We start from the raw sequence: 11,403 nt of genomic DNA on the forward strand, positions 1-11,403 counted from the left end.
CGCCATCTCTCTGAACCTGCAGTGGAATCCTATCGACCACCATTACCGCTGCTTCTGTAAATGACATGGTGATGACGCCCATCCCTTTTTCCTCTTTGTTCTTGCTGCTGAAACCCCTCTCATCCATCGCTTTGATCTTTCATGTGGCGCAGATCATCTCTGAAGTGAAATTGGCGCCATCTCATTGATCACCAACCGTTTGCTGTCCATCATTGGTGTTAGACGCCATTGAGGTCTTGTCCAGCAACCATGAACCTCGATGTGAACCCCTCTCCCCTGTCTCAATCTTGTTTATATATTCTTTTCCATAAATCATGAGCCATAGTCTAAGTTTGATCAAATTCTTTCAAAGTTTTCCTGCAATCGTTTATGATGAATCCTTTGAATATAACATCATTTATATATTTGCACACATCTCTGCAAAATTTCATAGCAAGAGACTTCAAGATGAAAGATATATCATCGTCTTTTTAGTGCTTGCTGTCCCTGCTGTTTCAGCAGCGTTCGCCTCTGTTTGGTAGTGTTGTTTCCCGTAATACATTAGTCAAATCATCAAACCCTTGATACGGCAAGTGTGTCTTATTGTTGCACATGCCTCTGCAAAGTTTCAAGTCTATAGGATCAAATATGCAAGAGATATGATCCTATCTTTTGCTCACTGTCCCTGCAGCCCCGCAGCAAGATTTCCTGCTAATTGGCATGTGCGTTCCCATTGTTCCGTCACTCCAGTGACTACGTCCTTCAACCAAAATGTGTCTCATATCCTTGCACACGTCTCTCAGAAGTTTTGTGGCCATAGGATCAAAGACGAACTATATATATTTCTTTTAGTCCTCGCTGTCCTTGCTGCCCTGCAGCCGCGCTGCAGCCGATTGGCGAGTGTGTTCCCAAGAATCCACTACTCTGTTTGTCAAATCCTTTAACCCACCTATGTATCATGAACTGGAACAAGCCTCTGCAAGTTGGTTTTTCCATGGGTGCCACGATTACCGTGATATAGTGGTCACAGTAACTGCTACCGCTGCTGTCTAGCAGACGGCACTACAACTCATTTTGCAGTCATGTTTCCCGGTCATCCAATGCTTAGAATAACTTGTTCTTTTGCCACAATATACTCCATACAGTCCACAACAAGCCCACAAAAATGATCTCAATTTGGTGCTGCTAAGACCATGTTCCTTGTAACCATAACCACCGCTGTCCGCACTGGGTTTGCTCAACCGGTGCGCAAATCGTCATCATCGTGCTTCCCTTTTATGTAACATTTCATCAGTGCAGCCACTAGTCATAATATGTTCTATGTATTCTCTTCACAAATTATAGTCATCAACAAATTATCTATAGATCCTTGTGCTCCATAAACCTTCCAACCACATTCATCATGTTTATTCCATTCCTATCATTTATCAAACCTTCCAACTTCTACCTTTGAACATTCATGTCTTTTAAACCATAGCTCTGTTTAGTTGTTTATGTGCTCAAACATTCGTAGTTGCAAGCCTTACACGTTTAAAACCTTTGTGTCTTGTTTTATAATGCTTGATGTATTGTTTTTAGGTTTCTATTATGGTGCTTGTACCGGTTGATTGCTAACGTTAGAAGAGGATCTCTACAAGGATGATCAAGAAGTTGGATAGCAAGAATTTGGAAGGCAAGTGTAACATGAGTTCCCTTGTTACCTAATAACTATTTAATCACCTCTTCATGTGCATGTGTCTAATGTGATAAACCCCTAAGGACTTTACCTAGAACTTCTGTTATCCTGAATCTCTTGTTACCATGGGTTATGCATATGGGTAGTTTTGCTTAGTCTGCAATCACCAAACAATATAATGTTAATCTTGACTAATGATAAAATGATGCTTTTTAGCAACATGGATAGAAGGCGGCTAGAGCATTGGGCCTTTTTGGGTGCTCTAGTCTGCCCTCCGTAAGGACTGAATCTTAAAGCGGCCACCCAGGATTTATCGTACAGCCATGAGAGCTACATGGCTCTGGCTTTAGCTCAGTAAACTGAGCTTCTCTAACTTGTTAGTTGTTACCGAAAGGCGCAAGAGGGGGGTGCCTCGTGGTGTATAGTTGTTTTCCTACCTTGGTGTGTACAGTGCCGCGACCACATGTGCCTCTTGGAGGAGGACACCTATGCACACTTGCCATTGAAACCTCGCGGCTACTAACTTGTTAGGGGGACTTTCGAAAGGCTTCATAGTGAACCCTGCCGACTTATCTTGGAAGTGGGTCAAGATGCTGATCACCTCGGGCATATGGGTAACACGACTCATGGTGAAAGTGTACAAGCTCTGCAGAGTGTTTTAAAACTGATATATCAGCCGTGCTCACGGACACGAGCGGCCTGGATCCTTTTCGAGATAGATGGTTCTATGGATGGTATGGGTGATCATTAATCTTGATGATAATTATTATACTTCTCACCTTGGGAGCTTAAGCATAACCTAGCAACATAGGTTTATTAATAAAATATGACCAACTAAAAATGCTTATCGCAGTCAAACCAAGTCAAGCCTTTTGAGCCTTGCATCCCCTCATGTTATACTTGTTGAGTATGGTGCGCTCACACTTGCTTTACATTCAACAATCAAAAATCTCGGATGGGTACGAGATGGTAATACAAAAGCGGAGTTCCCTGAGATGTTCCAGGAGTACTAGGCGAGTGTGCCCCCAGTCAACCGTCCCTGTGGAAAATGGAGACCCAAAGTGAAGATTAGAATTAGTTTCCGCTATGCTTTGTAATAAATGTAAGCCATGTTGTAACTATGTTTCGATGTATAATAAAGCATTGTTCTTGATATTCTCCATATTTGTCGCTGTATGTGTCGTGTGGACATCCTGGGCACACATATAGTTAGTGCTTGGTCTTCTTTGGAAAACCGGGTGCGACAACAATAACAACAACAACTACTACAACTGTCCTCAACAAAATCAAGGTTGGAATCAACAGAGGCCTAACTACTCAGGTAATTATCAAGGTAATAATTCTTACAACAATAATAATAATTTTCCACCTTTGAGAGAGTTAGTGTCTAATCAAGGAAAGCTAATGGATAACCTATCTAAGAAATTGGCATCTAATGATAAAATGCTAGAAAATATAAATAATAGAATGGATAATTTCTCTATTGCCATCAAGAATCAAATTAGCTTTAATAAAATGATTGAATCTCAGTGTTGACACCATTTTTGGGCACGTGTCTAGGATGGCAGGATAAGGTGGCAGTACGATGTTTACAAAGTGGGTTGCCGATGAGGATGGTTGCCGATGAGGGAGAAGTTGAACGTGACTAAGTCCACAGGCAGTAATATTGTGCCGATGGCTAGATAAGAAAGTCTGCCGATGACTATGGCAAAGGGTCTGCCGATGATGCAAAGAGGGAGTCTAGAAGCTGCCGGTCGTTATGTGGAGGAGTTTCGGTTTGTCACGAGGGATAGTTTTGTTATTTCCTTAATTATTTACATCGTTTTGTATACGGATTCCGTGTAATTTGGAATTCGAATTCTAATCGTGTCTGGTTGTAGCTCTTTGAGCAGGGTATAAATATAGACCCCAGGGCCTTGTAATCAAAAATCAATCAATCAATCAAACACACGTTTTTACTCATATTCCAGCATCTACTTTTCGACGACTTCGTCATACTTTTTTCCTTTTGTTACGAGTTCTTAGGAATTCGTCGACTTAAGCTCGGCGTGTTCTCAAGTTCCGCGTGAGTACCTCTTAGCCGTGACATCGGGGCGCATCGCTGTTGTCAGGACTAAAGTATTCGAGTTATCACCTTTGCCGATAGCAAGGTCAAATCGGCTGGCACGCCTTAACGTTTGAATCGGGTATTAGCCCTTTGTGTTTGCAGATCAGTTTTGCATCAACACATCTTTTGGCACGCCCGGTGGGACCAGATTCAAGATCAAGATCAACATGTCGATCTCTGACCTCGATCAAGAGAACGTCATCCCCGTGACGGAGGCCAACCTCAAGGATGAGCAGAAGCAAGCTATTGCCCAAGCCATGGAAGAGTTCAAACAGCAATGCCTGAGGTCTTTCAGCATAAATAGGAGCGGCGAAGTGGTCCAGAAAGATGCACTGCCGGCACCACGGCAGGTTACCTTTGACGCCAATCCTGGCAAGCTTCAAGATATGGTTGACAATGCCATCAATCGAGCGTTGATTAACCAAGCTGGTGTACTGTCTAATACGGTTTTCAATGCCGTGGCAAGAACTTTCAAGGAAGGACAAATCCCACCAGATTATGTGGGCCCCTCCCATCATCAGCCAACGGCACCAGAGGTCACGGCTCCATCGGCTGCTTTGACGACTGCAAGTGCACAATCTGCCGTCCCTCCAAGTACATCGGGGACTACTGGTGCACTATCTATGCCGATGACAACCAACCCACAAATTTCAGTTGCGCAGCATAAACTGACAACAGATATGTTGGCATCGGCAATGTCAGGGTTGACTCTTCCTCCCAACTAGTGGGGTTACGGTATGCCTCCAGAGTTGACACCGGGAACATCACAAATAACTGATATGAGGGGCAAAACTCCTATGACATCGGCACCTCCCAATGCGCCGGTGAACCAGAGTCTCGGTATACCACAACTACTACTGCAAGGCCTCACACTGGAAATCCTCAAGATTCAATGTTCCAGATGCCCAACGCATCGGCAGAGTCAATGCTGATGCAACAGAGGTCTATGGCCCAGTCGGGGTATGTCAATTCAATGACGGTACCCAATTACCAATCATCGGCAGCACCTATGCCGATGAACGCTAATAATGGATGGCTTGGACAGCAAGCCTTTCCACGATCGCCCCAGCAGAGTTACCAGACTACAGGGTTCCAGCAAGGGCAGGTCTATCCCGGGTTCCAAGGTCAGGGGATTCCCAACCAGCCAATGAATTTTGGACAGCAACTCGGGGGACAGCAACTCGGAGGACAGCCAATCGGTGGACAGCAGTTTGGTGGTCCGCAGATTGGAGGACAGGTGATCAATCCAATGTTCCGTGTAGATCACGTCCCGAACAGACACGTGGAGGTTCGCCACCAAGTGCCAGATCCGCAGCCGCCTCATCGGCGAGATGCCGATGCATATTGGGCCGATAAGATTGCTGAAGTAATGAGGGAACAATTTGGGATAAAACCCAAAGTCAACACTTACTCTTATCGGACACCGTATCCTCCCGCATATGACTTAATCCCGCTTCCACATCGGTACAAGGTACCGGATTTTACAAAGTTTTCCGGGCAGGACGACACGTCAACCATGGAGCATGTCAACAGGTTCATCATGCAATGTGGAGAGGCTGGTAACAGGGACGAATTGAGGGTTCGTCTATTTTCATCATCATTGTCTGGATCGGCCTTTACTTGGTTCATATCATTACCTCCCAACTCAGTAATTACTTGGGCCGATCTAGAGAAACAATTCCACAAATACTTCTTTTCGGGGGTTCATGAGAAGAAGATCACCGACTTGGTCAAGTTGAGGCAACGTAATGATGAGTCGGTTGAGGGTTTTGTGCAGAGGATACGAGAGGTCAAGAATAAATGCTATAGCTTGGTTCTGGATGATCGGCAGCTAGCCGATTTGGCTTTCCAGGGTTTGTTGCCACATATCAGGGATAAGTATGCCTCTCAGGAGTTCGAAAGTTTAAGTCATTTGGTGCAGAGGATTTCTGATCAAGACATCAAGCCTTTCGAGCCTAAAAGAGCATGGAATAAGAAAGTGTCATTTGTCGATGAAGCAACAAGCTCAGATTCTGATGAAGAACCAGTAATCGGCTTGGCAGAGTGGGTAAAAAACAAGAAGCCGATGTCTTGTCCTTTTGGGCAGAAGGAACCAGAGAAGTTTGCTTTTGACACCGCTAAGGCTGATAGGATATTTGACTTTCTACTTCAGGAAGGTCAGATCAAACTGTCACCTAATCATGTGATCCCATCGGCAGAAGAGTTGAAGAGGATGAGATATTGCAAGTGGCATAATGCAACTTCCCATGACACCAACGAGTGCAAAGTATTCAGACAGCAGCTGCAATCGGCTATAGAGTCAGGGAGAATCAAGTTTGACAGTTCCAAAGCCCAGAAGCCGATGAAGATAGACCAACATCCTTTCCCGACAAACATGTTGGATGCTAAGGGGAAGGCTAAGGTCTTAACATCGGAGACAGCTGAGAAGAGTGCATCGGTAGATCCTCAGCATCAAGTTACTACTGCCGATGCAAGAAGTAAGGGCTTGATCCAGGAAGGAACTAGCTCAGGAAGGCCTCCTCGATCTGGTATCGTCATAACTCATAGAAGGCCTCGAGAAAATTGGCAACAACGGGAAGATCGGTATCGGCGCCAGCAGGAAGATTATCGACGGGAAGAAGAAAGACGCCGACAGGAGTGGAATCGGCACAGGGATCATTGGAATTGTCCATTCTTCATCCATTGTTGGGAGGAAAATATCAAGCTTCCTACTGTCAGAGACTGCCCTGAGTGCAACGGTTATGATCGGTACGATAGGACCGATCGGCATTATCATGATGATGAACGGCGATTTAATGGGCCAATCAGAGGAAGGGTGTCAGTTCATGACCGGCTGGGGGGCAGATTTAGTGGGCACGACAGACTTAGTGACCGTGTCCAGTATTTTCCCAGGAACCAAGAAGAGCTCGAGGAAATGGCTGATGCGCGGGTTCCCGATGAATTCATATTTTGCAGGGATGCTAACACGCATCGTATGGAGTCAAGGGAGAACCGACGCCCGACGGCAAGGCAAAGGCCACTTCCTCCATGGTGCCCTGGAGGATTAACCAAGACACAGAAAAGGAGATTGCAACGTGAAAGGCAAGAGGAGCTAAGCAAGGGAGAGAACTCTGGAAGTCGGCAGCCGTCAGACACTAAGAGGGAAGGTCCATCGGTAGGTGTCAACATGGTCTTCATGTTGCCGATGGAGTTTCTTGCACCAGCCAGTGATGATGAGTTGGAATTTTCTGATCAGATAGCTCAGTTGGCTCTAGATCCGATGACGGCTATCTTTGAGAAACCTGCCGATGACGAGAGGGAGCATCTTAAAGCTCTGTTCCTCAAAGGAAGGGTTGATGGGCAGCCAATGACCAAGATCCTAGTTGATGGTGGAGCTGCTATTAATATTATGCCGTATGCAGTATATCGGAAGCTTGGGAAAGGGGATCAAGATTTGACCAAGACCGATATGATGCTCAAAGACTTTGAAGGAAACGTGTCTCCAGTCAAGGGGGCGATATGTGTAGAGTTGACCATCGGCAGCAAAACCTTGCCGACAACTTTTTTCGTGATCAGCGGAAAAAGTGCTTACAACTTATTATTGGGAAGAGATTGGATTCATGCCAATTGTTGTATCCCATCTACAATGCATCAATGCTTGGTTCAGTGGGTAGGTGACAAGATTGAGATTGTCCCAGGAGATTCTTCTTATGTTATCGCATCGGCAGAAGCGGATACTTACGAAAGGACCAGGTGCATTTCAGGAGAAGTTTGGGAGAAAGATTTTCTCAAAGTTGCCGATTATGAGATTCCACCGATCCAAGCAGTCGGTTCTAACGACGGTTTTTAATGGATAGATTCGCCGATGATGGAAAATTAGGCCAGGGATTCACATGGGACGATGATTTGGTAGAAGTAGATATAGGTAGTGGTGATAAGCCTAGGCCTACTTTTATTAGTGCTAAATTAGATCCTGAGTGTAAGCAACAATTGACTAGTTTGTTAAAGGAATATAAAGATTGCTTTGCTTGGGATTATACCGAGATGCCTGGTTTAGACCGATCAATTGTCGAACATCGGTTACCCATCAAGTCTAGATTTCGGCCACATCAGCAACCAGCCCGCCGATGTAATCCTAACATTCTACCTGATATTAAGGCCGAAATCACCAAACTTATTGAAGCTAAGTTTATTCGGCAGTGTCGGTATGCCGAGTGGATTTCCAATGTTGTTCCGGTTTACAAGAAGAACGGGAAGCTTCGGGTGTGCATTGATTTCAGGAATCTCAATAAAGCTACGCCGATGGATGGATACCCAATGCCTGTCGCCGATCTACTGGTTGATGCTGCGGCTGGTCATCAGGTCATCAGCTTCATGGATGGTAATGCAGGTTACAATCAAATATTCATGGCGGAGGAGGATATTCCAAAAACCGCATTCAGGTGTCCTGGTCATGTTGGGCTATTTGAATGGATAGTCATGACTTTTGGGTTGAAGAATGCTGGTGCTACTTATCAAAGGGCTATGAATTTTATATTTCATGAGTTCATCGGCAAGCTCGTGGAGATTTATATTGATGATGTGGTGGTTAAGTCTGGAGATTTCTCAAAGCATCTTGCCGATTTACAAAAAGTGTTAGAGTGCACAAGGAAGCATGGATTGAAGATGAATCCCAACAAGTGTGCATTTGGTGTATCGGCAGGGCAGTTTCTTGGTTTCATGGTACATCAAAGGGGTATTGAAATCAGTCGAAGATCCATTGATGCCATCAATAAAATAGTGGCCCCTACCAACAAAACTGAACTCCAGTCCTTGATCGGCAAGGTAAATTTTATCAGGAGATTTATATCTAATCTGTCTGGTAAGATTCGTGCTTTCAGCCCTCTTCTTAAATTGAAAGCCGATCAAGAGTTTATTTGGGGAGAAGAGCAGCAGTTGGCTTTGGATGAGATCAAAAAGTATCTAGTAAATCCTCCCGTTCTAGTTCCACCTCAACAAGGAAAACCCTTCAGATTGTATTTATCTACCGATGGATCGGTCATCGGTTCAGCTTTAGTCCAAGAATTTGAAGGGAAAGAAAGGGTGATTTATTACTTGAGTAGGAGGTTGATTGATGCTGAAACCAGGTATTCGGCCATTGAGAAACTATGCTTATGCTTATATTTTTCATGTATCAAGCTGAGACATTACCTGTTATCGGCCGAATGCACTGTTGTTTGCAAAGATGACGTGGTCCGATACATGCTATCTATGCCGATTATGAGTGGTAGGATCGGTAAATGGATTTTAGCGCTGTCGGAGTTCGATTTGCGTTACGAATCGGCTAAGGCAGTCAAAGGGCAGATTATGGCCGATTTTGTGACTCAGCATTGCGGTATAGTGGAAACCTTAGAAATTGTACCCTGGACGCTCTTCTTTGATGGATCTACCTGTGACCGGGGGGCAGGAATCGGCATTGTATTAGTTTCCCCTAAGGGGAGGAAGTATGAGTTTTCCTTGCCGATTGTTGCCACATCAACAAATAATCAGGCTGAGTATCAGGCTCTGATCAAGGGATTGGAGTTGTTAAGAGAAGTTCGTGCTGATGCTGTTGAAATATTCGGGGATTCTATGTTGGTTATAAATCAATTGGCCGGAAGCTATGAATGCCGAAGTGAAGTTCTCATAACTTATTTCGAGAGAAGTATGCAACTGTTAAAGGAATTCAAGGATTTCCGATTGGAGCATGTTCCCCGATTGCATAATGAAGACGCTAATCGGTTAGCTCAGCATGCCTCGGGATATCAGCCAATGATTAATGCAATATCGGCAGTTGGTGCCGGTGATTGGAGGAAAGAAATTATTGATTATCTAAAAGATCCATCCAAAAAAGTTGAAAGACGGGTTCGATTTCAAGCAACCAAGTATGTGCTCCTTGAAAATGAATTGTATTATCGAACTATCGACGGAATTCTTCTCTGATGCTTGGGTGATGATGAAGCTAGAAGTTTGATGGGGGAAATCCAGGAAGGAGTGTGTGGAGCGCATCAGTCAGCTTTTAAGATGAAGTGGATGATTCGAAGGAATGGATATTTTTGGCCAACCATACTTGAGGATTGTTTTAAATATTTCAAGGGATGTCAAGGTTGTCAAAAGTTTGGTAATATCCAGAGAGCACCCGCATCGGCTATGAATCCTATAATAAAGCCTTGGCCATTCCGGGGCTGGGCCATCGATCTGATCGGCCAGATTTATCCACCATCTAGCAAGGGCATAAGTTCATTCTAGTTGCCACTTATTATTTCACTAAGTGGGTTGAAGCTATTCCTTTGAAGAAAGTCACATCGGCCAATATGATTGATTTTGTGAAGGAGCATATTATTTACCGATTTGGGATTCCCCAAACAATTACTACCGATCAGGGCACCATGTTCACATCGGGGGAGTTCGATGAATTCGCAATCGGTATGGGAATTAAAGTGTTGAATTCTTCTCCTTATTATGCTCAAGCCAATGGGCAGGCCGATGCGTCTAACAAAGGAATTATCAAGCTTATTAAACGAAAGATTGAAGAAAATCCTAAGCGGTGGCACACATTATTAAATGAAGCATTGTGGTCTTATCGGATGGCTTGTCATGGATCGACCAAAGTATCACCCTATCAATTGGTGTATGGACATGATGCGGTGTTGCCTTGGGAAATTAAGGCTGGATCTAGGCGATTATCTTTTCAAGATCAATTAACTGCCGATGGTTATGCCACTTTGATGACCGATGAATTGGACGATCTAGCAGGGCATCGGTTAAAAGCTTTAATGAGTATAGAAGAAAATAAGAAGAGAGTTGCTAGATGGTATGATAAGAAAGTGAAGGCTAAAGAGTTTGCCGATGGGGATTTGGTATGGAAATTAATTTTACCAATTGGGACCAAAAGTTCGAAGTTTGGAAAGTGGTCTCCTAATTGGGAGGGTCCTTATCGGATAAGTCGATCGGCTCCTGGTAATGCCTACATTCTAGAAACCCTCGAAGGAATTGAATTTCCCAGAGCATTAAACGGCAAATATTTAAAGAAGTACTACCCCAGTATATGGGTCGATGCATAGAAGTTTAGGTGCCGATAACACTCCTATCGGCTGGATCCAAATGTTTGGGGACAAGACTTGGTGTTTCAAAAGTTTAGGTGCCGATAACAGTCCTATCGGCTAGACTAAAAGCTGAGGAAGCAGGAAAGCGCAGATATAATGCCGATGGAAACTCTATGTGTTAAGCAGCGTCTGGATTGCCGATATAGCGCGTAGCCGAATTTGGTTGGCTGCTTCTATCTCCTTGATGTCATCATCGGCAGAACCTTCTATTGGCTTCAGCTTCTTCTTCAGTTGAAGTGCCTTGCGACCATGAGCATTTCGCTCGTGCTCAAGAAGCCTGATGGTCTCTGGCAATTGGCTCTCTTCCTGTTGGGCTTGGGACAGAGCGTTCTCTACTTCCTTGAGCTCCGCCAACAGGGATTCTTTTCTTGACGATAGATCGGATATCTTCTGCTTCAGCGCGTCTCCAGAAGATCTCAGGATACCGATGTTCTTGTGCTTCTCATCGGTCAAAAGCTTCTCTTTCCTCATTTCATCGGAGAGTTGAGTCTGAGCGGCTCTATCGGCAAGACGCCGAGAAGCTCTCTGGTACTGCAGCT

The 11,403-nt window shown here is 44.5% G+C and overlaps 1 long non-coding RNA gene across 1 annotated transcript; it reads left to right on the forward strand.

Annotated features, from left to right (window-relative positions):
• On the forward strand, positions 2–1,780 carry LOC110436165. Its single transcript, XR_002453881.1, has 3 exons — positions 2–68; positions 153–261; positions 1,558–1,780. It is a non-coding gene; the product is annotated as an uncharacterized LOC110436165 (long non-coding RNA).

The sequence above is a fragment of the Sorghum bicolor genome, chromosome 6, assembly GCF_000003195.3.
Source record: "Sorghum bicolor cultivar BTx623 chromosome 6, Sorghum_bicolor_NCBIv3, whole genome shotgun sequence".
Classification (NCBI taxonomy): Eukaryota; Viridiplantae; Streptophyta; class Magnoliopsida; order Poales; family Poaceae; genus Sorghum; species Sorghum bicolor.